Genomic DNA, 16786 nt, shown 5'->3' on the forward strand with positions numbered 1-16786 from the left:
GCTCTCAGCCGCGTAGACTGGCTGTTTCCACTGGCCGCTGTCCTCATCCTTGTTGGGCAGGCCCATATCTGGTTCAGTTTTCAGGCTTCGGTCTTCCACTCGGGGAAGTAGATCTCAGCTCTCTTTAACTGGATCTGTCCTCACCTTGAAGGCTTTAGGCCTGTTCTTTAATCCAGCTGTAGGAAAAGAAAAAGGACTTTTTTGTTGAAGCACAGAGGACTTGATCGCGTTAATCTGTGCTCATGTCAAGGGGCCAGCTCTGCAATCCCAGGCTCACAAAAGAAAAATGTGTTTTTCCCCGTCTTGATCCAGTACCCTGTAAGCCACATATACTGCCAGGCTGCGAGCAGCATGGTTAGATATTGAGAATCAATTTAGCAGTTTCCTGAGCTCGCATATTCTGTCTGCATGCAATAGACACAGTGATTTCTCACATCAGGCTCAGCAAGGCCGTTTCTGGACTCTTATAGGCGATCTGATGGAGAAGCTGTCTTCCGGGGCCCCCCACTTATAGGGAGAGCGTGTAACTCTGAGAAAAACACCTGGCCACCTTCATTTATAAACATGGCACAATATTGTTGGATGGCAGCCTGGGGACCAGCCTGTGGGGAGTGGAAATGCAGTCTCCTGGCAGCTGTAAATTAATGGTCCTTCTTTGCCTACATGCACGTTTAACATGGTCCCTTAGATGACATTGGAATGAGCCCATCTTCATGGGCTTGTAGGACTATGACTGTTTGTACAGATATGTTCATTGGGTATGCTCTAAAAGACTGTTGGCTTTTTTTTTCGTTGTTGTTGTTGTTTTTTATTGAAGTAGAGTTGATTTACAATGTTGTGCCAGTCTCTGCTGTACAGGAAAGTGACTCAGTTGAACACACACATATATATATATTTACATTCCTTTCCATTATGGTTTATCACAGGATATTGAGTATAGTTCCCTGTACTATACATTAGGACCTTGTCATTTATCCATTCTAAATGTAATAGTTTGCATCTACCACCGCAAAGTCCCAGTCCATCCCTCTCCCTCCCCCCTCCCCCTTGGCAACCACAAGTCTGTTCTCTATGTCTGTGTGTCTGTTTCTGTTTTGTAGGTAGGTTCACTTGTGCCATATTTTAGATTCCACATATAAGTGATATCATATGGTATTTGTCTTTCTCTTTCTGACTTCCCTTAGTATGATAATCTCTAGTTGCATGTTTTGGGTTTTTTTAAGCAAGAAAATGTAAGAGAAGCTTAGAGATGACAGTCTCCTGGAGGGGGCCTGAGGGAGTAAAAAGGAAACACACTGGCACAAATCTCAACTAATAAGGGTTTTAGTCCTGGCTCCATGATTCGGGATGTGTCATGTCACAGTGCTCGTGTTTCCTGATCTGTAATATGAGGGAATGACTTGACCATTCCATTGCTTCTAGGAGACATGATTTCCCCCCCACATGTTAATATCTCTGAAATCAGGGTACATCTTACTATTGATGGCTGCTAGCCACATGGCAGGTGTGTCACGTGGCATAGCTGTCATTGCCTGAGCAGGCGTGAACGTGGTCCTGCTGTTCAGACTGTCATGACCTCAGTTGAATTGGGTGTGTCGTTGGTCATCCACCTGTTAAGTGGATTGGCACTCAAAATGTCTTCCAAAAGATCTCACTATAATTTATTACTGATACCAAATGTTACTGTGTACAGAGAGGGACATGCAAGCAGTAGTGGGGCATTGATTTGATATTAGAAAAACAAATATTTGTTGTTGGGGGAAGAACTGCAATTTCATACTTTCTTGTAAAACAGCAGGAATTACCAGTCTCATGCCACCAAAGGCAGGAGGAATTTCCAAATCCCTCAGAAGAGATGAAACCACTGCAAAGCTATGTGAGGCTCATGTGACCAATTTGTCTGCGTGCAGGCTTGTCATTAAGGCATTATGTCATAGTTGAATTGGCAGCATTTTTTTCTTTTCTTTGTGGCTTATAAAATAATGGTGGCTCTTAGAATTGACGACTTGGCTTTCTAAGGTTTCTCCTGGTTTTAATGTCTAGTAGTTTTATTTGCATTTTTTGGTCAGTTAGAACAAACTAATAAAAATAGCATTCATCCCATGTGTTGGTGCTGCACCTCTGCGGCCCACAACACTTAACTCATGATATCAATTGCCTGGTTACTTTCCTGTTTGATCCTAACACCTAAAATCAAACTTGAGTAGGTACTTATTAAATGAATGGATGGATGGAAGGATGGATGGACAGATAAATGGATGGAGGGATGGATGGATGGATGGTTGGATGGTTGGATGGATGGATAGATGGTTAAATGGATGAATGGATGAATAAATGGATGGAGGGATGGATGGAGGGACAGATAAATGGATGAGTGGATGGATAAATGGATGAAGGGATGGGTGAATGGATGGATAGGTGGGTGGGTGGATGGAGTGGATGGATGGGTGGATGGATGGATGAATGGATAGATGAATGGAGCTGCACCAGGAGATGCATTCTATCTTTGGTGAAGCAGCAGAATCCCTTCTAGGGAAGCTGCAAACATTTCTGTCAGATTTAGGGGGAATCTGGACTCAGTTTTTTAGGCTTTTTGTTGAAATTCTTTTATTCACTTATAGTCTTAGTTGATTCTCACAGCTATAGTTTTCTCTGGGTAGGTCTCTAAGCTACTCAGCCAGAGATTCGAACCCAAGGCAATTATCTTGGGACCAACTTGTGTAAATACACTAGTTTTTTAAGAGACTTTATTGAGATATAATTCACATACCATACAGTTCACCTATTTAAAGTCTACAATTAAATGCTTCTCTGTATAATCACAGATATGGACAACCACAGTCAATTTTAGAACACTTTCATCACCTCAGTAAGAAACCCCATAGCCTTTAACTATTGCCCTCCTGCCCACCTATTCCATCCCCTCACCCGCACATTAGAGGGTACCCTAATCACCCACTGATCTACTTTCTGTCCCTATAGATTTCCATATTCTGGACATTTCATAAGAACGGAATTGTGTAATCTACGGTCTTTTGTGACTTTCACTTAGCACAATGTTTTTAAGGTTCATCCACACTGTAGCATGTATCAGGACTTCATTCTTTTTTATGACCGAATAATATTCCATTGCCTGAATATACCACATTTTGTTTATCTGTTCATCAGTTGTCAGACATTTGGGTTGTTTCCATGTTTTTGCTATTTTTAGTACTAGTACTAGACTTCCCTGGTGGCACAGTGGTTAAGAATCCGCCCGACAAAGCAGGTGACATGGGTTCGAGCCCTGGTCCAGGAATATCCCACATGCCACGGAGCAACTAGGCCCATGCTCTACAACTACTGAGCCTGCACTCTAGAGCCCGCCAGCCACATCTACTGAGCCCACGTGCCACAACTACTGAAGCCCATGTGCCTAGAGCCTGTGCTTTGCAACAAGAGAAGCCACCGCAATGAGAAGCCCATACACCACAACAAAGAGTAGACCCCGCTCGCCGCAACTAGAGAAAGCCTTCATGCAGCAATGAAGACCCAACGCAACCAAAAGTTAAAAATAAATAAATAAATAAAATAATAATAAAAACATTTACATAGAAGTTTTTGTACGGAGACGTATTTTCACTTCTCTTGGTTATATGTGTGTGTGTGTGTATATATATATATATATATATATATATATATATATATATATATATATCTAGGAATAGGATTGTTGGATCTTATATTAACCCTATGTGTAATCATATGAGGAGCTACCAGACTGTTGTCCAAAGCAGCTGCATCATTTTTCATTCCCACCATCAGCATATGAGGGTTCTAGTTTCTCCACATCCTCACCCACAGTTGACTCAGTGATTTGTAAGGGCCTTTCTACTTCTAAGCTCCCAGGATTCTGGAGTGAAATCCGTTGACTGTTGAGCCAGTGGAGGCCCTTTTCTGGCTTTGCAGATCCCCTTCTCCCATCTCAGCAGAGTTTGCAGAGGGCTGTGGGGAATTTCTCGGTTAATTATCTACCAGTTAACCACTCAGCCTGTTCCCTGTGGCTGTAACTGGCTACAGACTGCTCCTGCTGTGTGCCCGTAAAGAGGTGATCTGCTGCTACCACACTCTAGTGAGGGAAATTAACTGCAGGGCTAATGGGAAATAGAGCCCAATGACTGTGATGGCCTAATAAGAGCAGCCATCTGGGACCTGCCGCCAGGTGGGTTCTCTCCTCTTTGCAAGGCAACTGGCTGTGTCCGGGAGTCCTTGCTGCAGCTGCCCCACTCTAGCCCCCAGGGAGAGCTCCTAGGTCACAGTGGCCCTCTCACCGGGAGCCCACAGTCCTTCCATCCATCTTCTGTGGAATCCTACTTTGTGCGGGGCCCTGGAAGTATATTGATGGGAGAGACAAAATGATCACGTCCACGAGAACACACGCTCTAGTGGGTTCCAATGGGAGTGATCTGGAGGTCAGATTTCCTGGCTGCCTATTTCCCTAATTATGTGACCTCAACGTGTCCCAGAGAGAAAATACTTGGGGGAAACCAACCCCAGGAAAACTCCTGTACCTGAGCCTTCAACATGGCCGTGGCCAGCAGCCCTCATCTCTGGTGTGGCTGTCGTTGCCGAGATCTCAGTAGTTGGGCTCCATGTTCTACAAGGTAACAGCCGTAGCCAGCAGATGTCTGTGGTCTGCAGAGCTTGGCTTTCCCACCCCCTCTCTCCAGAAGAAGTCCCTGTATCACGTAGGACTTTCATCCCTTCCATCCAGTCCCTTTCCTCTTCATCCCTCAGCTTCTGCCCCATCACAGCACAAGCTGGTGGGAACAGTCAGTGATTTATTGGCTCGTGCCACGAAGCAGTGGGACTCTGAGCTGCTACTGGTCCTGGGGAGACACCCAGGGCTGGAGTCAGGACACCTGGGTTGCAGTCCTTCCTGTCGCCAAGGCACAGGCACATTGCTCCAGGGTCCCCATGTGTAAGAGGGAAGTGGTGACGCACACCTGTCTCTCTCATGCACAGGGTGATTGAGAGGCGACTGGCAGGATGGTGCTGGGCTGCGCAGACCCAAGGGCAGGAGGCCCAGAGCCCCCTCCCAAGCCTGGACAGATAATTTCAGATCTGATTCAATGGTTCATATCTGATGGTAGCTTACTCTCTTATCCTGTGAAAGGCACAAAGCCTTGACCTGGAACAGTTCAGGGCCCACTTCAGAAGTGACCATGGGGAACAGCATCTCACGGGGGATGTTGGGCAAGGATGGGCACGTTGAGTGGGTGGAGTTCTGGGCTCCTGGCTTTTGTTTAATCAGAGTGACCGTATCTTGGAGCCCCTCTGTTTGGGTTCAAGTCCTGACTCAGTCAGCCTCTTACCAGATGACCTTGGGCAATTCCTGTCTGCCGCAGTTTCCTAATTTGTACAGTGGGGACAAAAAGGTGCCTACATTATAGGATTGTCTTGAGGATTAAAGTAATATGTGACAAGCATTTAACACAGGGTTTGGCACATAGTAAATGCTCAATAAATGCTGGCTGTTATCTTTTCTATATCGGGGCAGCTGGGCAGCCGTGTATAATTTAATTTTTTTTTAATTAATTAATTTATTTATTTTTGTGGTACGCGGGCCTCTCACTGTTGTGGCGTCTCCCGTTGTGGAGCACAGGCTCCGGGCGCGCAGGCCCAGCGGCCATGGCTCACGGGCCCAGCCGTTCCGCGGCATGTGGGATCCTCCCGGACCGGGGCACGAACCGGTGTCCCCTGCATCGGCAGGCGGACACTCAACCACTGTGCCACCAGGGAAGCCCCTCAGCCGTGTATAATTTAATTTGAAAGATAAGTATGGTATTAGAGGAAAGTAGTTTGGAAACCAGCGATCTGTGGGGAATACAGTATTGATGGTTTGCCTCCTTGCTTCAGTAAAGGTCAAAGGCAGCTGGCCCTGAGCAGCCCTCTTGGCGTCCTCCAAACAAAGTCAGGGGCAGCATGGGTGTGCTGGCTCCGGACCTGGAGGCCACTCCAGGAACCAGGGGTCTGGTCTTCCATTCTCTGTGGTTTTTACACTCCTGGGCTCTTGCTGTTCAGTTCTGCCTGTGGTTCCTGGAGGAATGCAGGGAGAGTGATAAGAGCCTGGGCACCGGATCGAGTTCGAGGTTCCTGTGGTTGCTGTCCAGTGGGCCTCAAGCATTGTGCGTGATACATGCAGGCTACTCAGCCCAACAGGGGTCCACCCCCAGCTACTGTACCAGCTGATTCCACTGCTAACGCGCCACCCATCTCTCCTACCAGCAGCCAGCAGCTGCCTGTGTGTTAATACCAAAGGGACAGAGCAGCAGTTACCTGCTGTCCAGTTTCTCATTTCTGGAAATCCAGCATCAAATACTCAATGATGAACTGAAAGTCTACAGTGGGTTCAGGTCTGGCTCCCAGGGCACAGGGTGATGAGCAGACACGTCCTCGGCCTCTAAGAGCCTGTAGTTCAGCTGAGGAAGGAGGCAGCCCCTCAGACCACTTCAGGGCTGAGCTGGAGTGTGGTGGAGGCATCATAGGGAGCAGTGGGACAGCCCTGTCCTTTTGCCTGGACCTCCCTCAAGACACCCAGGAGGCGCACCCCTTTCCCTGGACAGAGTTTGGGGGTACACTGCCTTCTGTCATTGCAATCCCTGCAGGGTGACACAATCTCCCTATAATAGCTCTGTGGCCTGTCTTCAACCAGGTTAGGGTAGTGTCCTGCTGGTCCGGAAACCTCCCTCTTTGCAGTGACCTTGCATATTTCTATTTTGGACTGTCATGTACTGATTTCACATTGTAACTCCCAGGGGACAGTCCTTGTTCTTGATTTCCAAGTTCTTAGGGACTCTCTTCATTTTTGTGGTCATAGACCACCTACAGTTTCTTTCTTGTAGTGGGGGGGTCTCAAACGCGGATGTCTGTGAGGGCCAGGCAGGTAACATGTGAGTGAGTGCAGCCGCGTGAGAGTGATGGCTGTAGGCCGTGGGGAGACATTAGGGAGCATTGGGGTCTGTGGAGAACTGGTGATCACGTGCCCTGTCTGAAGGGCTCAGCCCTGCTTAGCTCTAGCTGTCGCTTGTAATGTTGGGAGGCAGGCCAATATTGCTGAATCTCACAGTCTTTCAAGAAAATCAGAAATGTGGATTTTTACGTGATATCTTTTGGTTTATAAAATTGGCTTGAATATTTAAAAAATACAGGACAGACCAAACGAAATACACTGTGGTCCTGACATGGCCCCTAATGAGCATTTGCAGTCTCTGCTTTGTGTTTATGCTCCTGTGCGGGAAGAGTTGGTCATCCAAGGTGGCAGGGGACAGAGGCTGAAGGGCCCAGTGAGCAGCTCCTGTGGGTGTTCTGAGGGACAAGGTCACGGTGAGCTGGGGTAGGCAGGGTGGCGTCCAGAGGTGGGCTTGATCGAGGGGTCCTGGAGAATGGGAGGGGAGAGGGAAGGGATGCAGTTCTCAGAGCCTGCTCTGTCTTCCCAGCCGTGAGACAGGCCCGCAGGGTCACAGCTCCCCAAGGGACAGGCTTCCGAGACCCCCGCCAGTGTCTCTGAAACCACTTGGTACTGTCACCGCTCCAGCTGGGTTGGCTCAGGAAGCTGTTGCCAGGAGGGAGCAAGATGACTGGGGACCCTGGTTACCCCGAGGGAGACACTGGAGGGAGAGTGTCACCTGAGAAGGAAGGCCTGGGTGCTGGGCCACCGGGCTTGGAAGAGCTCTGTGGCCTTCACCTGAGGTGCTCTCCCAGGTGCATCGCCGGGTTCAGAGCAGGACACCCCTGGGCTCTGTTTCCGGCGTTCTCCGAGTGAGTTTCCACTCTGTCCGTCAACTCAGAAGCTTTTCAAGGCCGGTGGCGGGGCCCACACGCTCCACTTCTCACGCGTTTTCACTTAATCCTCCCAACATTTTATGAGATGGTACTTTTATCATCAGACTACTTTAAAGATGAGGAAATGGCCTGCCCAAGGTTACAGAGCTTGGTTTAGCCAGCATTGGTACCCAGAATCATCACGTTTCCCTATCTTAGGAGTAGGAGGCCGGGAGGAAGCGGCCTGACCCCAGCCAAGGATGGTGCTGGCCAGCCAGTGACCCTGAGGCCTGTGACTTCCTTGCCCCCTCGAGCCTCTGGGGCACGACATACAGCAGATGCTCAGTACCTGTTGAGGTAAATTACCTTAAGGAAGAAGCTCTAGAATGTGGTGGGAAGAAGTTGGAGTCTTGGTTCTGGGACCAGGTGACCCTGGAGGCTGGTGGAGCGGGGGATGGGACAGGTCCACCCCCAGCACCCTTGGCTGTAATGTTCTAAGAGCTGGGAGGGGACTGGCGGGGAGCCTGGGCCCTGCAGCAGTGGGCAGGGGAGCTGGGAGGCCCACTCCCGGGGAAGGAGTATGCTGGACTGGGTGGGAGGGGTCTGGGGAGCCGGAGGCCCGTCTGCTGTCAGGGCTTGGGCCGGTGAGAGGTATCGGATGAAGTGGGGCCCCGAAAGACCATGAAGTCTTGTCAAGACAAGATAAAAACCCATAAAAAATTCAAGAGCAGGATAAGAGTTGGGTGACAGCGCAAGGGGGGGCGTGAAGGTGTCAGGAAGCAGTCTGTGCTCAGCCAGGGGAGCGGCTGGGGAGTCTGGCCCTGGAGCCCAGTGGAGGCTCCTGGTGACCCCGGGGGCTGGAGGGGAGGGCAGATATGGACGGCAGGAAGGTCCAGGGATAATGCAAGGGCTGGACCTCAAGAGCCCACCCTCGATGCCCTTCTGCCCATTGGTCCGGGCTCGTCTGCTGGCGCGGAGGCCTCTGCAGGGTCGGGGGAGTGACTGTTTCAGGATGTTTTCTCCAGAGGAAGTCCCAGTCGGGAGACTGGAATCTGATGGAGTGTGTCCTGTGCATGGACTGCTATGGGTCCCTCTCCCCGTGCCCCCCTTCTCAGGTGCCTCTCCAGGTGCTACCGCGGTGGGCATGCTGAGGAGAGAAGGGTTCACAGCGTCTTTCCTGTCTTCTTGGGTCCCAGTGGCCTGAGCCCTCACTGGGAAAACCAGTCCAGCTCCTCAGTTACTCCTAGAGGCTGCTCTGCGGAGAGAGCGGCAAGGCCCAGGCCCATTGGTCTCTCCATGGAAACTCTGAAAGGTCCACAGGGCTTGGCCCAGGGCCCTGCATGGAGTGAGGGTTCAATAGGGTATGAAAATGATGCAATGATTTGGGGGTTGTCTGTTATTTAGGAATAACTGTCTGATGTTAATGACTGTAACGCAGAACTGCAGTTGGGGTCCAAAGACGTTGGCAGTCGCTGGGGGAGGGGAGAGGTGACTCAGCTGAGCAGGGGCGTCTCTGGGGATGGCAGACTCTCAGGGGCTTGGGGACCTGCGTTACAGGTGGGCTGTATCCATAGGCATCCGAGTGGCTCCCAGCAGGCCCGCCCTTCTCTGGGCTCCAGTGTCCTCATCTGCTCAGTAAAGGGGCTGGATTCTCTAAGATCCACTGAGGTCATGAGGCTTAGATCTCAGAAGCCCCTCCAGCTTGTTGAGAGCATTTGGGTATGTCTGGACCCACAGCTTGGCCCTGTGGGACTCTAAGCAGGTGCTGTTATGTGTTCCTGGTGCCAAGAGCCCAGGGTGGAGGTGGGTGATCCCAGGGTCCACAAATAAATATTAATTCAGCCTGTTGAGGTCCCGCCTGGCCCAAAGTGGGCCATGAGAGAAACTGCCCCTCTCCCAGGGAGCTGGCCAGCAGGCCAGGGGATCAGGATGGAGAATCCAGCCATATTCCAGCCAGGGTGGAAGAGCTGAATAATGGATAGAAGGGATGTGACAGGTTTTCTAGATCTTGGCTATTCCAAGCCAGGTCCCTGACCAGCAGCAACATCACCAGCTGAGAGCTTGTTAGAAATGCAGCCTCTCAGGCCCCACCCGGGATCCACTGAATCCGAATCTGCATTTTAACAAGATTGCGTGTGATCGCTGCACACAGGAAGGTTTGGGAAGCACTGCTCTGGCCCACTTTTCATAAACTCTTTTGACCACGCCTCACAGAAAGAAATACATTTCCATGGTGTATTTAGATGAGACAGAAGTTCCATGAAACAATAGTTCCACTTACAATGTGTGTTACTCACTGGAATTTTCAACTTAGTTGTATGATTTTAATGCTGAGATCATGAGTTTGCCTTACACTAAGTTTATTTTGCAGCCACTAAACCGCCGAGACCTGCAGTTTGAAAAGCACCGCCCTAGCTAACCCCCGTCTGATGTTTTTTTTTTTTTGCGGTACGTGGGCCTCTCACTGTTGTGGCCTCTCCCGTTGCGGAGCACAGGCTCTGGACACGCAGGCTCAGCGGCCATGGCTCACGGGCCCAGCCGCTCTGCGGCATGTGGGATCTTCCCGGACCGGAGCATGAACCCGCGTCCCTTGCATCAGCAGGCGGACTCTCAACCACTGCGCCACCAGGGAAGCCCCCGTCTGATGTTTGAGTAACAAGGGTTACGCCAGTGTCAGACATGTAGAGGACACCTGGGGTCCTGACTCCTGAAACGGTAAATGATGCTGATTTGTGAGGTCGCCTCCAGCTTGGAGTGTTTCTAAACTTTTCTACTTCTGGTGGTTGGGGGCCTGAGGCTCCTGTACACAGAGCCCTCCCTGAATCCCCCTGCTTTCTTTTGCGAACACCAGCGTGGCCCGGAGTCCCCAGGCCAGCACGGAAACGAGTGGCCGAGCCTGAGGGCTGCAGGCTTGGGGGGAAAGGCATTCTGCCTGAGTCCTGTTTATGCAGGAGGTGAGGGACGGGCCAAACTCAGAGGGGAAGGTTGGCTGCAGGACCTTGTGAAGGGGGTTCCCATGGCTTCCTCAGGGAGGGCTGTCGGTGTCCTCCTCCCCTGGCAGCTGGCCTCTCTCCTCCCACACTCAAGCGGGAGGCCTGGCCCAGCCCTGTCCTGCCCTGGGGGCTGCCTGACACAAAGGAGAGAGCCCTCCTGCAGGCTCTGGGTGTAGGTGGCAGTTGCCAGCACTGTGTTGGGAAGGGAAGGGGAGAAGGGCGGGCCTTGTGTGTAACCAGGAGCGACTGCTGGAGGGGGTCCGGGCTGGGGGAGCGAGGCCGTGCTGGTAGAGATGTGGTGGGTGGATGCGATTCAGCACCAGGGGAGCGCCGCTGACTGGCGGGGCCCTGCCGCCCACCTACAGCTCAGATGTGCCTGTATCCATCTGCGGAGTTGCTGTCCTGCTGGGCTGGATGGACAGACCCATGAGTCCCCAGGCCACTGAGCTCAGGAGCCCAGAGCGAGCCCCCTATTGCACTGCACAGCTCCCTGCAGCCGGCCTGTGGGCCAGGTGGCCGGGCCCCTTACGGAAAGCCGAAAAATGAGCCCTGGGCTTCCTCTCTGAGGTCCCAGCTGAGCTGTGTGCTGAGGGCCTGAGGGGAAAGGGTCCGAGGAAGGGTGAGGGGCGTGGGGCTGCCCTTTCAGGGCCCGGAATGATGGATTCCCCAGGAAAGAGCTAGCAGGCAGCGAAACAGAGGAGTCTCATCTGGTTGGCAGGTCATGGAATTGGTCCTGCGGATTGGGGGAGGAGGTGCCGCCTCTAACGCCTGGCTGTTCTTAAAGGGATTGGCTACATTTACAGCTGCTAATGCCTTTTGTCACTGGGCGGGTGGGAAAGGATGCTGAGAGGGCTGGGACAGTTCCAGCTTCTTGTCTCTGGGCCCTACCTTTTCCTCCAGACCTCTGGCCCCTGGTGTAGCGCCGTGAGCCCCACGAAGGATGCAAGGCGGGCAGGCCCAGAGGATGGGGGGAGCGAGATTCCTGACCTCAGGCAGAGCCCGCCGTGTCAGCTGAAGCACCTTTGCCGAGTGCTGGTTTCCCAAGGAAGCCACACCGCTCTGCAGCCTCAGCCCCTCCGTGCCCCTCCTTCAGCTGTGCCCACCCAGGCCCCGCCCTCCCTCCTGCAGGCTCTGGGCTGCCTGCCCTTTACAGCAAAGTGCGGCCTCAGCGCTTCTCCCACTCCTGCTGTCTGCCCTTTTGTTCCTCGGCATCCGTCACCTGGCAGGGAATGGGGGCAGGGCGGGGCGAGGAGGGGGGCCAGGAAGGCTGCAGGGCGTGTTCCTGGGATCTGGACTCAGCTCTGCATGCTGCATCCTGGATGGCTGCAGCCAGGGGAGGTGTCTCTTCTCCTCTTCCACCTTCTCCTCTCTTTCTTCCTCCTCTGGTCCCGTCCCCCTTATCACTTTCACTGATCATTAAAACATAAGCTCCTCTTGCTGGCTCTCAACTTAGCTAGCAGCCCAGCTGTTTGGGGGTTTCCCATCCTGATCTTTCTGTGAATGAGAAACGGAGCCAGGAGGAGACCCCAAAGCACAGGCAGGAAGGGAGCAGAACAAGTCCTGGAGGAAAGCATCCCTTTATTTCCCTGTGTCTCCATCAGCCTGAAAGTTTACTCTGTGCCTCCTCACTCTTTTTGCCTTAAGAATGCGGTGGAACTTCTAAGCTTATACCCCAAAGTCCCTGCAAACAGAGACTCAGACAGATACTTGTACACCCATGTTCACAGCAGCATTATCACAATAGCCAAAGGTGGGAATGACCCGAATGTCCACTGATGGATGAATGGATAAACAAGATGTAGTTCATACATACAGTGTATTATTGTAACACAGTGTATTATTCAGCCATAAAACGGTGTGAAATTGTGACGCGTTCTACAACCTGCATGAATCTTGAAAACATTATGAGTGAAATAAGCCAGTCACAAAAGGGTAGATATCGTATGATGCCACCAAAACGAGGTACGTTGAAGAGCCGAATTCAGAAGAGATAGAAAGTAGAGTGGTCGCCAGGGGCTGAGATGGGGGATGGGGGTTGTTTGGTGGGCGCAGGGCTTCTGTTTGGAATGATGAAAACGTTCTGGAAATAGATAGTGATGATGTTCACACAACATTGTGAATGGACTTAATGCTACTGAGTTGTACCCTTGAAAATGGTTACAGTGGTGCGTTTTGTGCTATATGTATTTTACCCCTATAGAAACTGGGGGATCGAGTGCCTGACCGATAGCCAAGGAGACGGATAACGTAGCTGCACTCCCTCTCTTTCCCTCCTCCCTCTTCTCTGCTAAAGAGATAAAACTTGGGTCTTTTCTACTGAAGGAGGGACCTGAACCCTGGTTGGGGCTCATTCTAGGATGTAGAAATGAGCCCAAGTGACATGTTAGCCCGGTTCCCCCTCAGAAAGCAGAGTTCCCAGAAGTACCCCAAGAACAGGAGTCCCTGAGGAGAGTAACACGGAAGGAGGGAGAGCTGGCAAAGGGGCATTATGGATCTGGTCGCCACTGTGGGCAGCCGGGCCCGATCCGCTGGGACCTGCTGAAGGACCATAAGGGAATGTTTGTCCCCGTCCAGGGCTGCCCCAGGGGCTGTTAGCTCCTCCCACTTCTAGGATGCAGGTTCCAGGTGCCAGGTGGGCTCCTGCAGGCACTGCTGGTGTGTGTCAGAGGAGGCTGGGCCGAAGGCGCTCGGGGCAGCTGAGGGGAGGTGCTGTCAGGCTACATGTTGAATCTGACTGGGCAGCAGTGACTGGAGTAGGAGGGGGCCTCCAAGGCAAGTGACCAGTGTGGGGCATGCTCCTTTTCTCTCTGGGCACCAAAATTCTCCAGGGTGGCAGTGTGTCTCAGTGCCGGTCTCTTTCCTCAGTGAGCCAGTGAGGGGTGATTTCTGCCCCTGGGCTCCCTGACAGGACGGTAGTGTGGCCCCGTGACAGACCCGCAAGAGCCTGGGAGCACCCAGCAGAGCAGGACAGAGACTGCTGCTGCAGGCCGCGCCTCCTGGAAACGCTCCTGTCTAGTTCCTACAGAAGCCAGCCCTCTGCCTGTACCTGTGATGTGCGCCAGAAGCCTGTGATAAGATCTTAAGTCTTCGAGGAATAATAGGTGCGGCCTTAGGTACTGGCTTTTTTCTGCAGGCGGCTCCTTTTCAGCCCTCTCTGGACACCAGCCTTATCATCCCATCCCCCTGAGGCCAGGATCCTGCACTGAGCTAGGCACAGGGCCCAGCTCTCTAGAGCCTGCAGCCCAGTGGGGGTTAAGACATGCGCGCGCGCGCGCACACACACACACACACACACAGCACTTGAGGGATTCCCTGGGCTTTCAAAGGGCATTGAGGAAGGGCGAAGTGGGAGATGTCCTGAGGGCCTGAGCAGGCTGCCAGGAGGTGGGATGAAGAGGCAATGGGGAGTCACTGGACCTGGAGCTCTGCTGTGAGAACTTGGGCACGTTACTTAACCTCTCTGAACCTCAGTTTTCTCTTCTAAGGAGTATAATTATATCGATTACATAGCGTTACGGTGAGGGGTAAGTGGACAAAGGCATATGGAGTGCTGAGGAGAGAGCCTGGCCCATGATACAGGCTCAGTACACATTAGCCTTTCCTGCTATTAGGGGTTGCCGTAGCCATGCCCCTAGGCCGAGGCTGGGTGCATCCTTTGCCCACTGGCCGCTATTAAAGCTAATTGCCCGTTGGGCTAATTGCCTGTTGGCTCTAAGGTTCTAGCACTCCATGAGTGTTAGGACCCCGAGATTTGGCAGGTGGAGGGAAGGGGAAAGTGACTCTGGGTGAGGGACATAGTGTGAGCAAAAGCACAGAGGCAGTAAAAGCATCCTGTGTTAGTGGTTTGTTGCCATGTAACAAATAACTACAAATGGAGTGGCTTTAAACGATGCCCGCTTATCGTCTCACAGTTCTGAAAGTCTGCTCGGTATAGCAGGAGGCTGAAATCAAGGTGTCGGCTGGGCTGAGTTCTGGTCCGGAGGCTCTGGGGGACGAAACCTGACCCCGAGCTCATTGGTTGTTGGAGAACTTACTTCCTGCAGTTGTAGGACGGAAGCACCTTTCCCTTGTGGGTCGCTGACCAGGCATTGCTCTCAACCTCTAGAGGCCGCCCAGGATCCTTGCCCGCACCCCTCCTTCTTCAGGCCAGCAAAACTGTCTCTACCTCCAGCCCTGGATTTAGGGGGCTCGTGTGATTGGATCAGGCCCCCCTGAATACTCTTCCTCTCTTCAAGTCTGCTGATTTGGAGTTTAATTATATTTGCAAAATTCCTTCCCAGGAGTTCCTAGATTAATGTTTGATTGAGTAGCTGGGGGAAAGGTGTACACTCAGGACCCTCTTAGGAGGTCTACCTGCCCCACACGGCTTGTACCTGGGACAAGGAGCAGAGTGGCCAGGGGGCCGGAGGGAAGCACAGGCAGCCATTGGAGCAGGTGGATGTTGGTGGTGGGAGGGATGTAAGGCCACTGTAGGCCTTGAATGGCAGGTGCAGGAAGGGGCGTTGGACATCCCCACCCCCACCCCCTCCTGTGGCCCTGCACCACTAGGCATGCTTATTTCAATCTGAGCGAACTACCTGCACACTCACTGCCACCCAGGCCTCCACACCTGGGTTCCCTCACCCAACCCTGAAACCTCAGACTCCTCCCTCTGGGGCAGGTGGACAAATCCATGAGCCCTAAGGCCACTGAGCTCAGGAGCCCAGCGCACACCCGCTACAGCTGGCCTGGGGTCCAAGGGAGGCTGGGTCTCATGCAGCAGCCGAAAGCCAAAACCCGAGTCGGGAGACCAGCTGGAGAATGTGTGTCTCCCCAGGGAGTTCTTCCTCCCCATGGTCTGCACAGACTCCCGGGAGCCTGGCGAGGGTGGGAGGGAGTCAGCATTCAGTCTCAGCAGCATTTCCGGAACCCAGCAGGACATTCCTTGTGCTGTTTTGGTTTCATTACCGTTAAACACGCAACAAGCCCTTAATTATCGGTGAATAACTGTGTCCTAAAAAAGCTCTCAGTAATCCAAGGTTTTGAAATGCAAGTGTTCCTTTGAAAATACTGGGATGTTGCCTTTATTATCCACAGTACTGTTCTAGGTGCCAGCAGCCCTTTGTGGTCTCAGAGCCCCGTGCATACGTTACTTGGGTCTTTGTGTATCTAATGGTGCTGGTTGGGTAGAAAACCGTTCTGCTAGTTCTGATGGTGAAGCCATGTGCAGCCTCTGCTTCCTCTGCTGAACAGGCTTCCCTGTGGAGAGCACTGATTTCCAGACAATGGAAGGGACACCAGACAAGCTTTGAAGCCTTTTCCCATCAGGCCTAGAGCCTGTCCAGAGGAAGGGGGAGGGTCCCTGGTGGGAAGGGACCTAGTGGTGAGAATGGTTCTAGCCTTCCCAACTTCCAGGTGGATCGGGAGGGAGCTTTGGGAGCAAGCATGGACAGTGGAGGTGTCCCTGCAGGCCTGGGCCCCTGCAGCGGCTGGGTTGACCTGGTCTAGTGGGGGAGGGACAGCAGTTCTATTGGTGGACTTTAACAGCTATCCCTGGAATGATGGTCACATTATGCCAGGCCCCCCAGGGAGAGGGCCTGAGGGCTGAAGAGGGAGTCATTCTCCTACAGAGGACCGTGGCTGGGCCACACCCTCCCAGGCCACCCACCTTGCCTTTCACGTCGTTATTAAAAGCCAGTCACGTCCTTACAGACTAAGTGTAGCGCGTGTCCCAGTGGATGCACCATTAGCAGGGCTGCAAGATCACATTAGGGCCTGCAGTCTTCACCTAATTTAGGGATAGCCTGGCGTCCAAAGAGAAAATGTCTCTTTAGAAGGAGGTATTTCTTAGAGGCCCAGGCCCCTTAGAGGGTTTGTGTCTGTGGACCCCTGTACATCTCAATGCTGGGGTCAGAGACGTAGAAGCCTGTGGTCTGTTTTATTCTGCTTTGTGGTGGATTTTGTTAACTCCAAGTTGGGAAGTAGGGTTGAACTTGTAGACTGGGTCCATA

At 52.3% G+C, this 16786-nt stretch overlaps 1 protein-coding gene across 6 annotated transcripts in view; it reads left to right on the plus strand.

Annotated features, from left to right (window-relative positions):
• Positions 1 to 16786, plus strand: part of CTIF (cap binding complex dependent translation initiation factor) — a 303742-nt gene that overhangs the window by 56545 nt on the left and 230411 nt on the right. The gene's annotated exons all lie outside the window — the stretch shown is intronic.

Source organism: Aethalodelphis obliquidens, unplaced genomic scaffold (genome assembly GCF_003676395.1).
Source record: "Aethalodelphis obliquidens isolate GAN/ISIS:26980383/991018 unplaced genomic scaffold, ASM367639v1 scaffold19, whole genome shotgun sequence".
NCBI lineage: Eukaryota > Metazoa > Chordata > Mammalia > Artiodactyla > Delphinidae > Aethalodelphis > Aethalodelphis obliquidens.